Below are 13,136 nucleotides of genomic sequence, written 5' to 3' on the forward strand. Positions count from 1 at the left end.
ACTAGCAATAGGATATAATGCTAATGCTAATTTAAAGAAAAAAATAAATGTCCCTGTCATAGCAGCTGTTAACTTCCGTGCTCAGACTTCATGCTGTTGCTTCTTATTTAAACACAGAGTGACTGATGTCAGTAAAAATAGTTCTCACTGTTTAGCTGGCAGTGGATAAACTTTCTACTTACCAGCCAAATACCAAGAACTTGCTAGATAATATTTCTGTTGCTGATTAGACAGGGTATCTTTAGAGCTCGGTAGTTAGAGTAAAATCAGCAACTCATTGGAGTTGATTTAAAATGAAATTCTCAAGATTGGTTAGAGGTAGTAATCAATCATTCTTAAGAATCAAGCTGGCTCTACAAACAGCACCATATACATGATTACTCATCAAGGAAAAATGAAATTGAAGTTTATTTGTACACTTTTCAGTGGGTTCCAAAGAGGAATTATAATAAACTATAAAAGATTAAATAAAAGATTGTTATTGCACTTAAATATAAGTATAAATTTTAAATGTGTGCCTTCTCTGCAGAAACAATTAAAGATAAAAAAAACTAGACCCAATGAAAACTGATTTATGGTTTTTTAAAACATCTTGTATCTTTAATTGTCAAAGGATTTTTATTCTATGTCTATATATGCCGAAAAACACGATGTAATGAAAAAATTGTGTGTGTGAATATCAAACACCTCAGCTTTTATCCTAAATAATCACAAGTTTGATTTATTATCTCCATTGACCAGCCCAGGGAACTAATTTAAGGAATAAATGGATGCTGAAATGGTGGTAACAATACACACTGCCCCTCATTTGTTGATGACTTTCTCATAGCAGCTTAGCCAATAGAATTTTTAATTAGCAGAATTATGAAAATCCAGTTTTGGGCTTTTGTTTTTTAAGTAGAATTTGCTGGCAACAGCAGGCTGTAGGAGACTGGGGAACTTTAGCTATAAACTTCACCCTTTTTTTCTCACTTGCCTGTCATATTTTTCTCCTTTTCAGTGTATATTAGTTTTCAAAAAATTCCTCCTTCTTGGCATCCAGAGATTAACAGGGAAGAGAACAGAGGAGAACACATATATAAACCACTGTGGAAGAAAAATTATCTGGCAACCAAATGTCTAAATTTAATCCCAGTATTATAATTAACAAAAGCAAGTTTCTTAACATATCTGAGTTTTTGTTTCTTCATGTGCAAAATGAGGAGTTAGAAATTACACTCTCTGAGGTTCTTTTAGCTATATGATGTATTATTTTGCATGTCTGAGAAAGGATAAAATAAGTCATATATTATTGAAGCAATATTTATTACCACAGCACGGCAGCACTTTTTTCTTCACAGAAACTAATGAGTCAATTACAAAACATCATAATTTCACTTACATTTCTAGTTCAGGAAAAAGTAGAATATAAACTGTAAGATTTGGTAAAATCTTTGGAGAGATTTAGAAATGCTATTATAAGATACATGCTATGTTTGTTCAAGATACCTCATTTATCAAATGTTTATAAGTAACAGCTATTTTTCTAATGGAAATAGCAGTCAAATCATTTAGTTAAGTCCTGAAAGTACAGTTTGTATAAATTGTGATAGTGCAAAAACTGTATCAAATAGAAGACTTACTGTGAGCCACATATTACAGTCTGAAAAGAAAGAAATCATTGTTTTCATTCTCTTTAGGGTTGATTACTGAGATTCATCAAGCACTGTGAAGGACTGGGGATTATTTCATACTTGCATGCTGACATGTTGGCCTGCTGCAATTTCATGGTTGCTGACAAAAGACATGAGACTCCTGGGTTAAAGACAAAGGACTTTATTTCTTTTTTTATATATATTTTTTATTTAGTAACTTATAGAGAGGGAAGGGAGGGAGACAGAGAGAGAGAAACATCAATGTGCAGTTGCTGGGGGTTATGGCCTGCAACCCAAGCATGTACCCTGGCTGGGAATCGACCTTGCGACACCTTGGCTTGCAGCCCACGCTCAATCCACTGAGAGGAATTTATTTTTTATTGTATTAGCTGATGCCACAGTGCCAGCATTTAAGTCAACATTCTAGTTCCACAAGGGGATTTGAAGAGGGATAGATGTCACCCATGCATATAATGGGCTACATTATTGGAGAGGAATCCTGAGCTCAGGGAACAAGTGCCTTATAATGGATGGTAAGTCTGAGTCACCTCTTTCCCAGAAGAAGATATGATATTTATTTAAACACAACAGTAAACAAACATGCTTTTTGCTCCTGAGGGAGACACTGTTTTCATCATTAGATTGTTTCCTATACAAACATCTTTGGGAAGATAGGCTAGAACAAAAGCCATCAGTTCCTGCACTATCAAGTTGCACAGAAATCCAAGAGACCTGTGGAGAATTACTCCCAACACTATGTTAAAGCAAGCAGTTTAAGAATAAAGTGGCTAATAATTAAGTGTTCATTAAACTGAAACATTTATCATGTTATAACGAAACTGTTTACATTTTACAATAGATATCAATCACAGTTGGATTTTGGGACAACAGTAAAATGGTAAATGAGAGCAACCAGAATATTTTAACTCAACAACTCTTTAAATGCAGTTAACTGCGTGTTAAAGGCTATTATCAAGGCATTGACAACCCCCATTTTGCTGAAGTCCTTGGTGTGCCAAATCTTTTTCTCACTCTGCCATTCTGCAGCACTGACAAAGCTGACTACCTCTAAATCCTGAAGGACTTCCTTCTATGATTTCTGAGATGCCACAATATCTTGGTTTTGTTTTACCCTATTAATAACTCATCTCTAGGTACTTTGCTAAACTTTATTCATATAACAAAACTGTACATTTTTGTGTGCTTTTGGATAAATGTTCTAGCCCTCTTCTACATCAAAATTTTTTCCAGTTGATGTCATTCAGTTCCACAAATTAAACTCTGATCTATATCAGAATTACCTAAATCATATGTCCCACTGAGGAACCTATCCAGATCTCTAGGCTCATATATACAAATCTCTATTCATATTTCTACTAGGATGTAATTGTCATGAAAAACTCAACAGGTCCAAAAAAGCACTCTCAATTTCCCATAACCCAAGAAGATCAGTTTCTCCTTAAGACTTCCCCACAAATGTCAACTCATTTGCTCACGCCTCAGACTCAGAAGTAATGTTTGTTTTCTCTCTTTCCCATATCCTTTACAAACAATCCATTAGTCAGTCATGTCAGCATTATGCCAATATAAATCCGGCATCTATTCCTTATCACCATTTTTAATACATTACTGCTGTCCTAGCTATTATGATTTTTTTGCTTGTTTTATAACATTAGCTTCTTAAATGATTAGTTCTTGCCTTAATGGCAGCCAGAATGAACATTTTGAGTGGCTTAGTAATTTCCTAGGCTTAAGAACCTTGCAATGACTTCCAACTTTCAAAAGAAATAAAACAACTCCTTATAGTGTGGCCTACAAGGCCCTGTGGCTTTAGTCAGTGCATACTTCTTGGTCCTCTGCTCATGACATTTTCTGAGATACTCTCTGAACTTCAGTCACACTGTATTTCTTGTGTTCTTCAAGCATATCAAACTTTTTCCCATCTTGGATTCATTTGACTTTGCCTGGAATACTCTGCCCCCTGATTTCCTCATGGCTGTGTCTTTCTCATCAGTCACATCTTCAATTTTATGTCAGGTGATGAGGAGTGGTGGGAGCAGGGGGAATGGAGATAACTATACTTAAACAACAACAACAAAAACCTACAAAAAATAAAATATATTAAAAAAATTTATCTCAGAGAGAGACTTCTCAGAGTTCCCACTCCTACCAAACCAGTCCCTCAGTGCAGCAGACACTTTTGTGGTTTGCTATATAGCCATTCTTCTTTGGTAACAGAATACTGATTTTATTCATATCCCCTAGAACAGTCTTTAAGAGATACTAGACCTTTCCCAGACCCACGGCATGACTCTTGGTTATTTTAAGGCAATCAGGATTATCTTAGATTATTGCCAGTTAATAATTTTAGTCATAAGCCTATCATACATTTAGAGGAAGCTTTGGATGGGAAGCAAGTCATTGCAACTCTAAAAATATTTGTCTCTAAAAAAATGTCCCATTTTACTACCCTACGGTGTTTGACACTTGAGAATCTCTCTGCTATTTTGGAGTCTTTAGTTTATCCAGGCCAAAAAGGAGTGGCCCAACACATGCAGAAAATGACAAAGAAGAAAAGATTTCTGTAAATGATGAAGTAACTGAGCCCTTGCATTAATCATCCTGGAGCTTTTCTAGCACCTGACATCATTTTATATTAGATAATCAATGCACTTACTGAGCAAAATTTTAGTTTATTTTTCTGTAACTTGTGATATGAAGCATCCTCTTTGCTATACTAGATATCCCACTGTACTATTTTTTTTCTTCCTAGAACTTTTCTCAGTGAGACCAGGCACCTCAACTGCCTTGTTCATCCCTATTTATATAGCACCCAGGATAGTGCCTTGACTAAACCAGTTACTTAGTAAATATTAAGTTAAAGAATAAGTGAGTGAAATAAAATCATTGTCCAATGGAGCTTATAATATAGTAAAAGGAATAAAATTATTTCACACACACATATAATAGGTATAATAATCCTTTGACATATGTTAATATGTTTTATCTATCTATGTCATGCAATATTCTCCCAATCAACAATTTGTGTTTTGGGGAAGGAATGGGGGTGGAAATTAGGGATGGTAGGAAAGAGAAAGAAATAACTGTTCATCTTTAAAAAAATGAAAGTAAAACTTTGGGTGGTATCTTGTGAGACAACTCTCTAAACTCCAGGTGATTTTGAAAAAGAAAAGGATTTTTTAAGTTTTTTAAACTTTCATCAACATACTAAGATTTCAGCACTCCCAGCTGCAGTGCCTAGATCTAAAGTAAGGTAAAGAAACATAAAAAAAGTGACCGTTACCACCTATGGAAGAAGATGGGTTAGAGAGGTTTCTAGATTGGAAGCCAGGAGGAAATCTAAGAAAAAAAAGAAGGAAAAATATTTTCCCTTTCCCTGTGAGCTTGTATGTGTGTAAAGATCAATGTAGAAGTATCAAGATAATATCAGATGAAACTTAAAATATTTGGAGTTAGCTCATTTCCCTGGATAGATTATAGAAGAGACTGAAAGATTATTGGAGAAGTCTTCTATGTGATCCATCTCAAGCAATGAAGGAAGGAGGTGCCTAAATGGAGGAGCCCCTGGGCAAAGAAAGACTGCATGAGAGGTAGACACTTAGACATCCTTCACAATGTGAGTGCAAATGCCTGGAATAAAGAGCTTTAGAAAGTGTCAATAAGATGACAAAGTGTCAGAACCCGTCTCAGTAGAAACATGTTATAAGCAACCCCAAAGCAGTGGAAGCTAGTAAGGATCCAGGGGACAGTATATAAATCTGAGTATACACTACCTCTTGCCACAAATGTTTATCTCTAGTCTAAACCTCACCTTTGAACCCTAACAAGCATACCCAGTTACTTGCTCAACATTTTTACTTGGCAAGACAAATTGGAATCTTAAAATTAGCATATGGCCCCCCAAATTAGTACATCTAAAACAGAAATCTTGTTATATTTCTTACCCCAAACCACTCCCCACTGTCTTTTATTTCAGTAAGTGTTCACCTTCCCTAACTGTTCAGCTTAAAATTTTCAGCATCAATCTTGACTCTACTCTTAAACTAATTCTCAATTTCAAAGCCATCAGCAAGTTGACCATCTGTAAGTTCAAAATACTATCAAAATCGGGTTGCTTCTCACCCATTTCCACTACTACCACTTTAAGCCATTATTATCTTTAGCTTGGGTAACTTCTAATAGTCTCTTAACTGATGTCCCTGATTTTAGTTTTGCCAACTTTAAATATATTCTGTACACACACACCTGTCTATATGATACTTTCAATATATATGTCATATTCTCTCTACAATAATTTATAATGTACTCACAATAGTATCATTCTTCACTGTAGTTTAGCAGTCTCCACTTCATTGTCTCTGGGTAGCTCACTGATGCACTCACCAAATGCTGCTCACTATTCTGCAGTCTCACTGGCTTCATGATTATTCTTCTTCCAAAACAAAGAGTACCTGCATTAGGGCCTAACAACCTACAGCATGGAATCCTTTTCCATTTGGCAACCCTATAGCTTGTTCCTTCATTTTGTTATGTCTTTGATCAAATGTCCTTTCATCAGCAGCTCCTTTATGACCACTATTGAAGGAAAACGTCTACCTTTCCTATCCTAATCCCAAAACCTGTTCTTTACAATTACTTTCTGTCTCGGTCACCGACCAGCAGTGACCTCAGAACACTGCGGATGGCTCGTCAACACACAAGAAAAACATACACAGAGACAACCAAGTCCTGTGGGGAAGTAGGAACAGAATGGCCACTCTCTCTGGTGGGGAGAGCGCCCCATTCCCCCGCTGGAGCGGCTTTTTATTGGTTTCATTTTCATAAGAATTCAAGTAAAGCTCATTACTCATTGCTAGAAAGTAAGGATCAAACAATAGGTAACAAGAAAGTCTGAGGGCCTATTCTGAGTCAGGGTCAAAGAGCTGTAAAAACTTTAAGGAACAAACTTACTTCTTCCCTGGACCCTCAACATTCAACTGAGAGCATTCTAAACAAAGCAGGTTTCACAGGATTTTACATATTCTTTCTTAGGCCTGATCACCGGGGAACCCGCTCTTTCCAGCACAGAGCTGCACCACCCTGTCATTGTTTCAGGCTTAGGTGGAGCAAGGGAACTAAGGCTACCAAGAGATAAGGAGATTTTCTCCCAGACGCTGAGGACTCAGGCTATGTCAAAGCCAAGGATCGAGGGTCTATCACCCCCTTTTGCCGTAGCCCCCAAAGTCCTTTCTTGGGGGCCTCCCATGTGATCATGCCTGTCTTAGATCGTTCCCCCCTTGGGGAATCTTACCCGTCATTGGCTAACCGACCAAGCATTGGGGGCCAGTTATGAATGAAGTAGCAAAAGCAGCACTCCTGCCAGGGAGATAAGCTTTTGTCTCCTTGCTGGCTTATGGTCCAAGGTCATTCCTTTAGCCTTAGCCTTGGCGGGGGTTACAGCTTCTGATACCAGGCAGGGCAGTTCCCAGGAACTTTCATTGCCAACCAGGTCCCACTACAGAAAATATAACAACATTTAGACAATAAAAGATTACTTAAAACATGCTAATAGATCATCATAGGGACCCAATGAAAGAGAAGTCATTTTCAATGGATGAAATCAGAAAAATCTTTATGAAGTAATTGGCATATAAGATAGATCTAGATCAATGCACGTGGTTTATTAGGACCCAGTCAGAACCTGAAAACCAATCATATGTAAACAATTGCAAATATGATGAGAAGATGCCACATGTCCAGTTTCTAGGATACTGGATTCTGTTACCAAAAAACAGGTTTAGATTGGAATTGGAAGATGAGAAAAGGCAAAGTGACAAAAAGTACTAGAAGTACCAGTGCAAGAATATGGGGGTCAAGGAACAAGACTTTCTGTGTTTTGCAAGGCTCTGGTGTCTAGACATGATTACTTGGTATATGAGAAAATGTAATAACCCAGTTCATAGATTTACACAGGAAAAAATGTATAGATTTGAGGTTGGTTTGAAGTTGACATTCTCAGCTTTTGTGCTTTTCCAACATTACCCCTGCTAGGGAACAGAGGGGTTTCCAGGACCTAAGGTAGCCTAGACCTAGAGAACAAGGCTAAGTATGTTGGTCTGCTTGAGCTGGCTGTAGACTGAATTGTGTCCTTCCACAATTCATATATTGAAGTTCTATTCACCTATGTGACTATATAGGAGATAGAGTCTTTAAGGAGGTAACTAAGAGTAAATGAGTTCATAAGCCTGAAGCCCTAATCCAATAGCACTGGTGTCCTATATGGCGAGACACCAGATTTCTCTCTCCATGTGAGGGCATAGCAAGAAGTTTCCTTTCTGCAAGCCAGGAGGAGAGATGTTATCAGAACCACACCCTGACCTAGACTTCAGCCTCCAGAACTGTGAGAAAATAAACTTCTGTTATTTGAGCTACCCAGTCTATAATATTAGGTTAGCCAAAAAGTTCATTTGGTTTCTTTTCCATAAAATGGCTTTAGTAGCACTTAGTTGTCTTTAACTTCTTTCAAAATAATTTTGTTACATTGTATTGTGACAGCTGTCATATCACAGTGCATTTAAAAACAACTTATCAAAATTGGTAAATTTTTATGTAGCCATTTTAATATAAAAGATGAAAGAAAATATGCAACATTTTTGGCATTTCAAGACATAAATGCTTTATTTCAAGAGGTAAAAATGCAACTGAAACACACACATAAAAAGATTTGTACAGTGTATGGAGAAGGTGCTGTGACTGGTTGAACGTGTCAAAAGTGGTTTGTGAAGTTTTGTGCTGGAAATTTCTCACTGGATGATGCTCCATGGTCAGACAGACCAGTTGAAATTGATAGTGATGACACTGATTGAGAACAATTAATGTTACACCACGTGGAAGACACAGCCAACGTACTCAAAATATCCAAATCAATAAAGTAATTGGTAAAAATTAAAAATATGTCTTTTATTTTACAGAAAAAAAAACAGGTGGACTTTTGGCCAACCCAATATTTTGTTATGGAAGCCCAAACTTACCAATACATAAAAACAATCAGAAGTCTGATTTCATGATTATACACATGCCAAAATAACCAGACAAGAGTCAATTTCAGAATTATCTTGTAAAAAATTCTCTAGATATAAGGCAGTTCTGAGAGATCATGACACAGCACTTCCGTCTGTGGCCTTCCTGCCCTCTGGGTGTGCCTCTTCGGTGCAGAGGGGCAGCTCTACTGTGCCAGCCTGGTCACAGCATTGGTTTGCTCTTCAATAGCAGCTCATCATCTATGGCATCAAGTTTTCATACTAATCCTGACAAACAAGATCCTTCATAATTTGTGGTGTTCTTTTGATTCATTTTTTGCCACTACCACCAACACTCTAATTTTCAGCCCTAAAGGAACTATCTCACATTTCCTATGTTGCCATGGTGTCTGCACAACTGTAAGCTTTACATTCTGCCTGGGAAATGTTCTCTCCTTCCAAATCCTCCTTGTCCATTTTTTAAAACAACTACTCATTCTTCAAGTTCTGGCTAAAATTTTGCCTTCTTTTCTAATCCCAGAGTCATCTTGAACATTCATCTATTGTATATAAACAATTGCTATATCTATTGCATATACAAGGTCGGTCTGGAAAAAGTCCAACCATTGTTAATATATAGAGAACAGTTTACATGACATCGATGTAATCTGGTAGCCAGGAAGAGTAGACTGGTATGCGCACACCTGAACAATGATGACTTTACTGCACTAGTCAGTGGGAGCGGTAGATGCTGTTGAGTGAGCATGTGTACTGTGTGGCTGTCAGATTCAAAATCGCTGAGCAAGTAAAGCAATGAACTGCATCAAATGTTGCATTAAACTTGAGCATTCCTCCACAGAAACTATTCGAGTGAATCAGAAGGCCACAGTTATAGGCATCTGGTGATTGACAGCTTCATTATGACAATGCATCCACTCATGCATCATGTCTCATGCAGAGTTTTTTAACAGAACATCAAATCACCTTAGTAACTCAGCACCCCGAAAGCCCAGATTTGGCAGCCCGTGTGACTTCAGGCTTTTCCTGAAACTAAAATCACCTTTGAAAGGGAAGAGACTTCAGACCACCAATGAGATTCAGGAAAATACGATGGGGCAGCTGATGGAAACTGGGAGAACTGTGTGAGATCCCAAGGTGCCTACATTGAAGGGAACTGAGGCATCATTGTCCTTTGTACAATGTTTCTTGTATCTTGTATCTTCTTCAAGAAATGTCTCTGTTTTTCATATTACATGGCTGCATGCTTTCTGGACAGGCCTCATATATGCTTTTCTGTACTGTACCTATTTGAGCCTCAACATGTCACATGCTATTTATTTGGCTTTAGACAAATCCCTATCACTCTGTCTCTCTCTTTTCTTGTGCTTCTCTCCTTTGTTAGTGTAATTCCTGTTCATCCTAGGCCTAAACTTCTTCTGGAAAACTTTCTCAGTGTGTTAAAATTAACTGGTGTCTGTAAATACCCTCATCATTTTCATTACACCTTGATTGCATTGTTTTTATTTATTTTCTATTTCTCTCACTCTGGAATAATAAATGAATATTATCTATCTGCTAGAACTGTCCTGTCTGAAGCAGCAGCCACTAACCGCATGCAATTAATGAACACTTGAAATGTGGCTAGTGCAAATTGAGTTGTACTGTAAAGGTAAAATATGCACTGGCTTTTGAAAATAGAACCAAAATGAGAATGCAAAGGATTACAATAAAAGTTTTTATATTGACTACATTTTGAAATGCTAACATCTTGACTATATTAAGATAAATGAAGTATGTTATTACATTTACTTTATGTTTTTGTTTTACTCTTTTTACCTGGCTGCTAGCAAATGTAAATTTTTCATAAACAGCACACATATATTTCTATTAAATAGCACTATACTACATCATGGTTTTCAGAAGCAGAGAAAACACCTGTTATTAATTTTCTACATATCACGGTATGGCCCCAAACTATGTTTTGAGTGAATAAATTGATAAATGGTAAATAGTGAGTGAAAATAGCTGTATTATTTAATTAGCAACAAGTAAAGAAGTTTTCACAGATTCTTTGTTACTAATTTATCAAAGCGATCTTAGATTTATCATGAAAATGCTCTTTTTTTTGTATGCTTGTAAAATGGAATAAATGAAGGGGAAGAACAAGCTTGAAAACCTAATGATGGTCAAATTCTAACCCTAAAGGAAAGATATATCCTAATTTTCTTTTATATATATATATATTTATCTGAATCTGTTTTGGGGGGCCATTCTGAATGTGCCTGTCACAGGCAGATGCTTCTGTTCTCTAAGACTAGAGACATAGGAATCAGTAGGTGGTGGTGCAGATGGCAGAGAGGGGGGAAGTGACATTTCCAACTGTGGGCAGGACTAATGCAAATTTGGCAACTGGAATGGAATTTTTGTGGGCCTGATAATTTTTGCAAGACTTCTTCCTTTTCAAGCAGTCTTCGACCCTCCATCCCATCCCCATGTACTTGTATATGTGCATACTTTAACTGCCTCCATTGAAAGTATTTTATTTTTATTTTTTATAAGATTTTTTAAAAATATATTTCATGGATTATGCTATTACAGTTGTCCCATAACCCCCTCTTCATTTCCCTACACCCTGCACACCCTCTCCTACCCACCTTCCCCTCCATGTGTCATAAGTTCATGTCCATGTGTCATAAGTTCTTTAGCTTCTACATTTCCCATACTACTCTTGCCCTCCCCTTGTCTATGTTCTACCTACCATCTATGCTACTTATTCTCTGTACCTTTTCCCCTTCTTTCCTCCTCCCACTCCCCTGTTGTTAACCCTCCATGCAATCTCCATGTCTGTGGTTCTGTTCCTGTTCTAGTTGTTTGCTTAGTTTGTTTTTGTTTTTGTTTTAGGTGTGGTTGTTAATAATTGTAAGTTTGCTGTCATTTTACTATATATGTTCTTATCTTCTTTTTCTTAGGTAAGTCCCTTTAACATTTCATATAATAAGGGCTTAGTGATGATGAACTCCTTTAACTTGACCTTATCTGAGAAGCACTTTATCTGCCCTTGCATTCTAAGTGAAAGCTTTGCTGGATAGAGCAATCTTGGATGTAGGTCCTTGTCTTTCATGACTTGGAATACTTCTTTCCAGCCCCTTCTTGCCTGTAAGATCTCTTTTGAGAAATCAGCTGACAGTCTGATGGGAACTCCCTTCTAGGTTACTATCTCCTTATCTCTTGCTGCTTCTAGGATTCTCTCCTTCATTTTTACCTTGGCTAATGTAATTATGATGTGCCTTGGTGTTTTCCTTCTTGGGTCCAACTTCTTTGGGACTCTCTGAGCTTCCTGGACTTCCTGGAAGTCTATTTCCTTTGCCAAATTGGGGAAGTTCTCCTTTATTATGTGTTCAAATAAGTTTTCCACTGGTTGCTCTTCCTCTTCTCCTTCTGGTACCCCTATAATTCAAATGTTGGATTGTTTAAAGATGTCTTGGGGGTTCCTAAGCCTCTTCTCATTTTTTTGAATTCTTATTTCTTCATTCTTTTCTGATTGTATATATTTTTCTTTCTTCTGGTCCACTCCATTGATGTGAGACCCAGCTTTCATTCCATCACTGTTAGTTCCCTGTACATTTTTCTTCATTTCGCTTATTGTAGCCTTCATTTTTTTCATCTAATTTGTGAGCAAAATCAACCAATTCTGTGAGCATCCTGATCACCAGTGCTTTGAACTCTGCATCTGATAGGTTGGCTCTCTCTTGGTCGCTTGCAAGTACTAGCTCTGGGGCTTTCAATTCTGTTTGAGCCATCTTTTTTTTTTCCCTTTGGTCTGGTCACACCTGTTGCCTATGAGGGGTGGAGCCTTAGGTGTTCACCAGGGCGGGGCACCCCAGTCACTGGGTTGTGACATTGTATATGGGGGCGGGGCCCAAGAGGGAACAATGGCACTTGATCTCCTCTGCTCTCTGTTGGACCTCAGTTTCTTCCGCCGCTTCCCCTGAGCAAACTGGGTCCCTCTGGTGTCAATTCCTGTGTGGGTGGGCTTGTGCACCCCATGGGACTTTCCAAGGACCTCTCCTGTGAGGCTGGTAGTCTCTCCCTGTGTCTGAACCCCCACAGGTGTTTTCAATCAGTGCCCCGAGGCTCTATTTCCCACCACTGTGATCCTGGGTTGCACGCAGTGCCTTGCTTCACAATCTCGGCCTGGCTGGGTCTGCCAGTTGCCACCCCTCGGCCAGGGCCTGCCATCTGCCACTTGCACACTTAGGGTCCACCCACTGTGGTCTTGCACACCCCAGATGCCTTTTGCGCCAGGTCCCAATGCTCTCTGCTCTCTGTCGTGACCCGTGCCCAGCTGCCCAACTCCGCCCCTCTTACTGGTCTGGGTGAGTGGGTCTATTTTAACTTCTTGGTTGTCCGACTTCCATACAGTTCAATTTTCTGTCAGTTCTGGTTGTTATTCTATTTCTAAATTGTTGTTGTCCCTATCTTG

Source organism: Phyllostomus discolor, chromosome 10 (assembly GCF_004126475.2).
Source record: "Phyllostomus discolor isolate MPI-MPIP mPhyDis1 chromosome 10, mPhyDis1.pri.v3, whole genome shotgun sequence".
Taxonomy (NCBI): Eukaryota; Metazoa; Chordata; class Mammalia; order Chiroptera; family Phyllostomidae; genus Phyllostomus; species Phyllostomus discolor.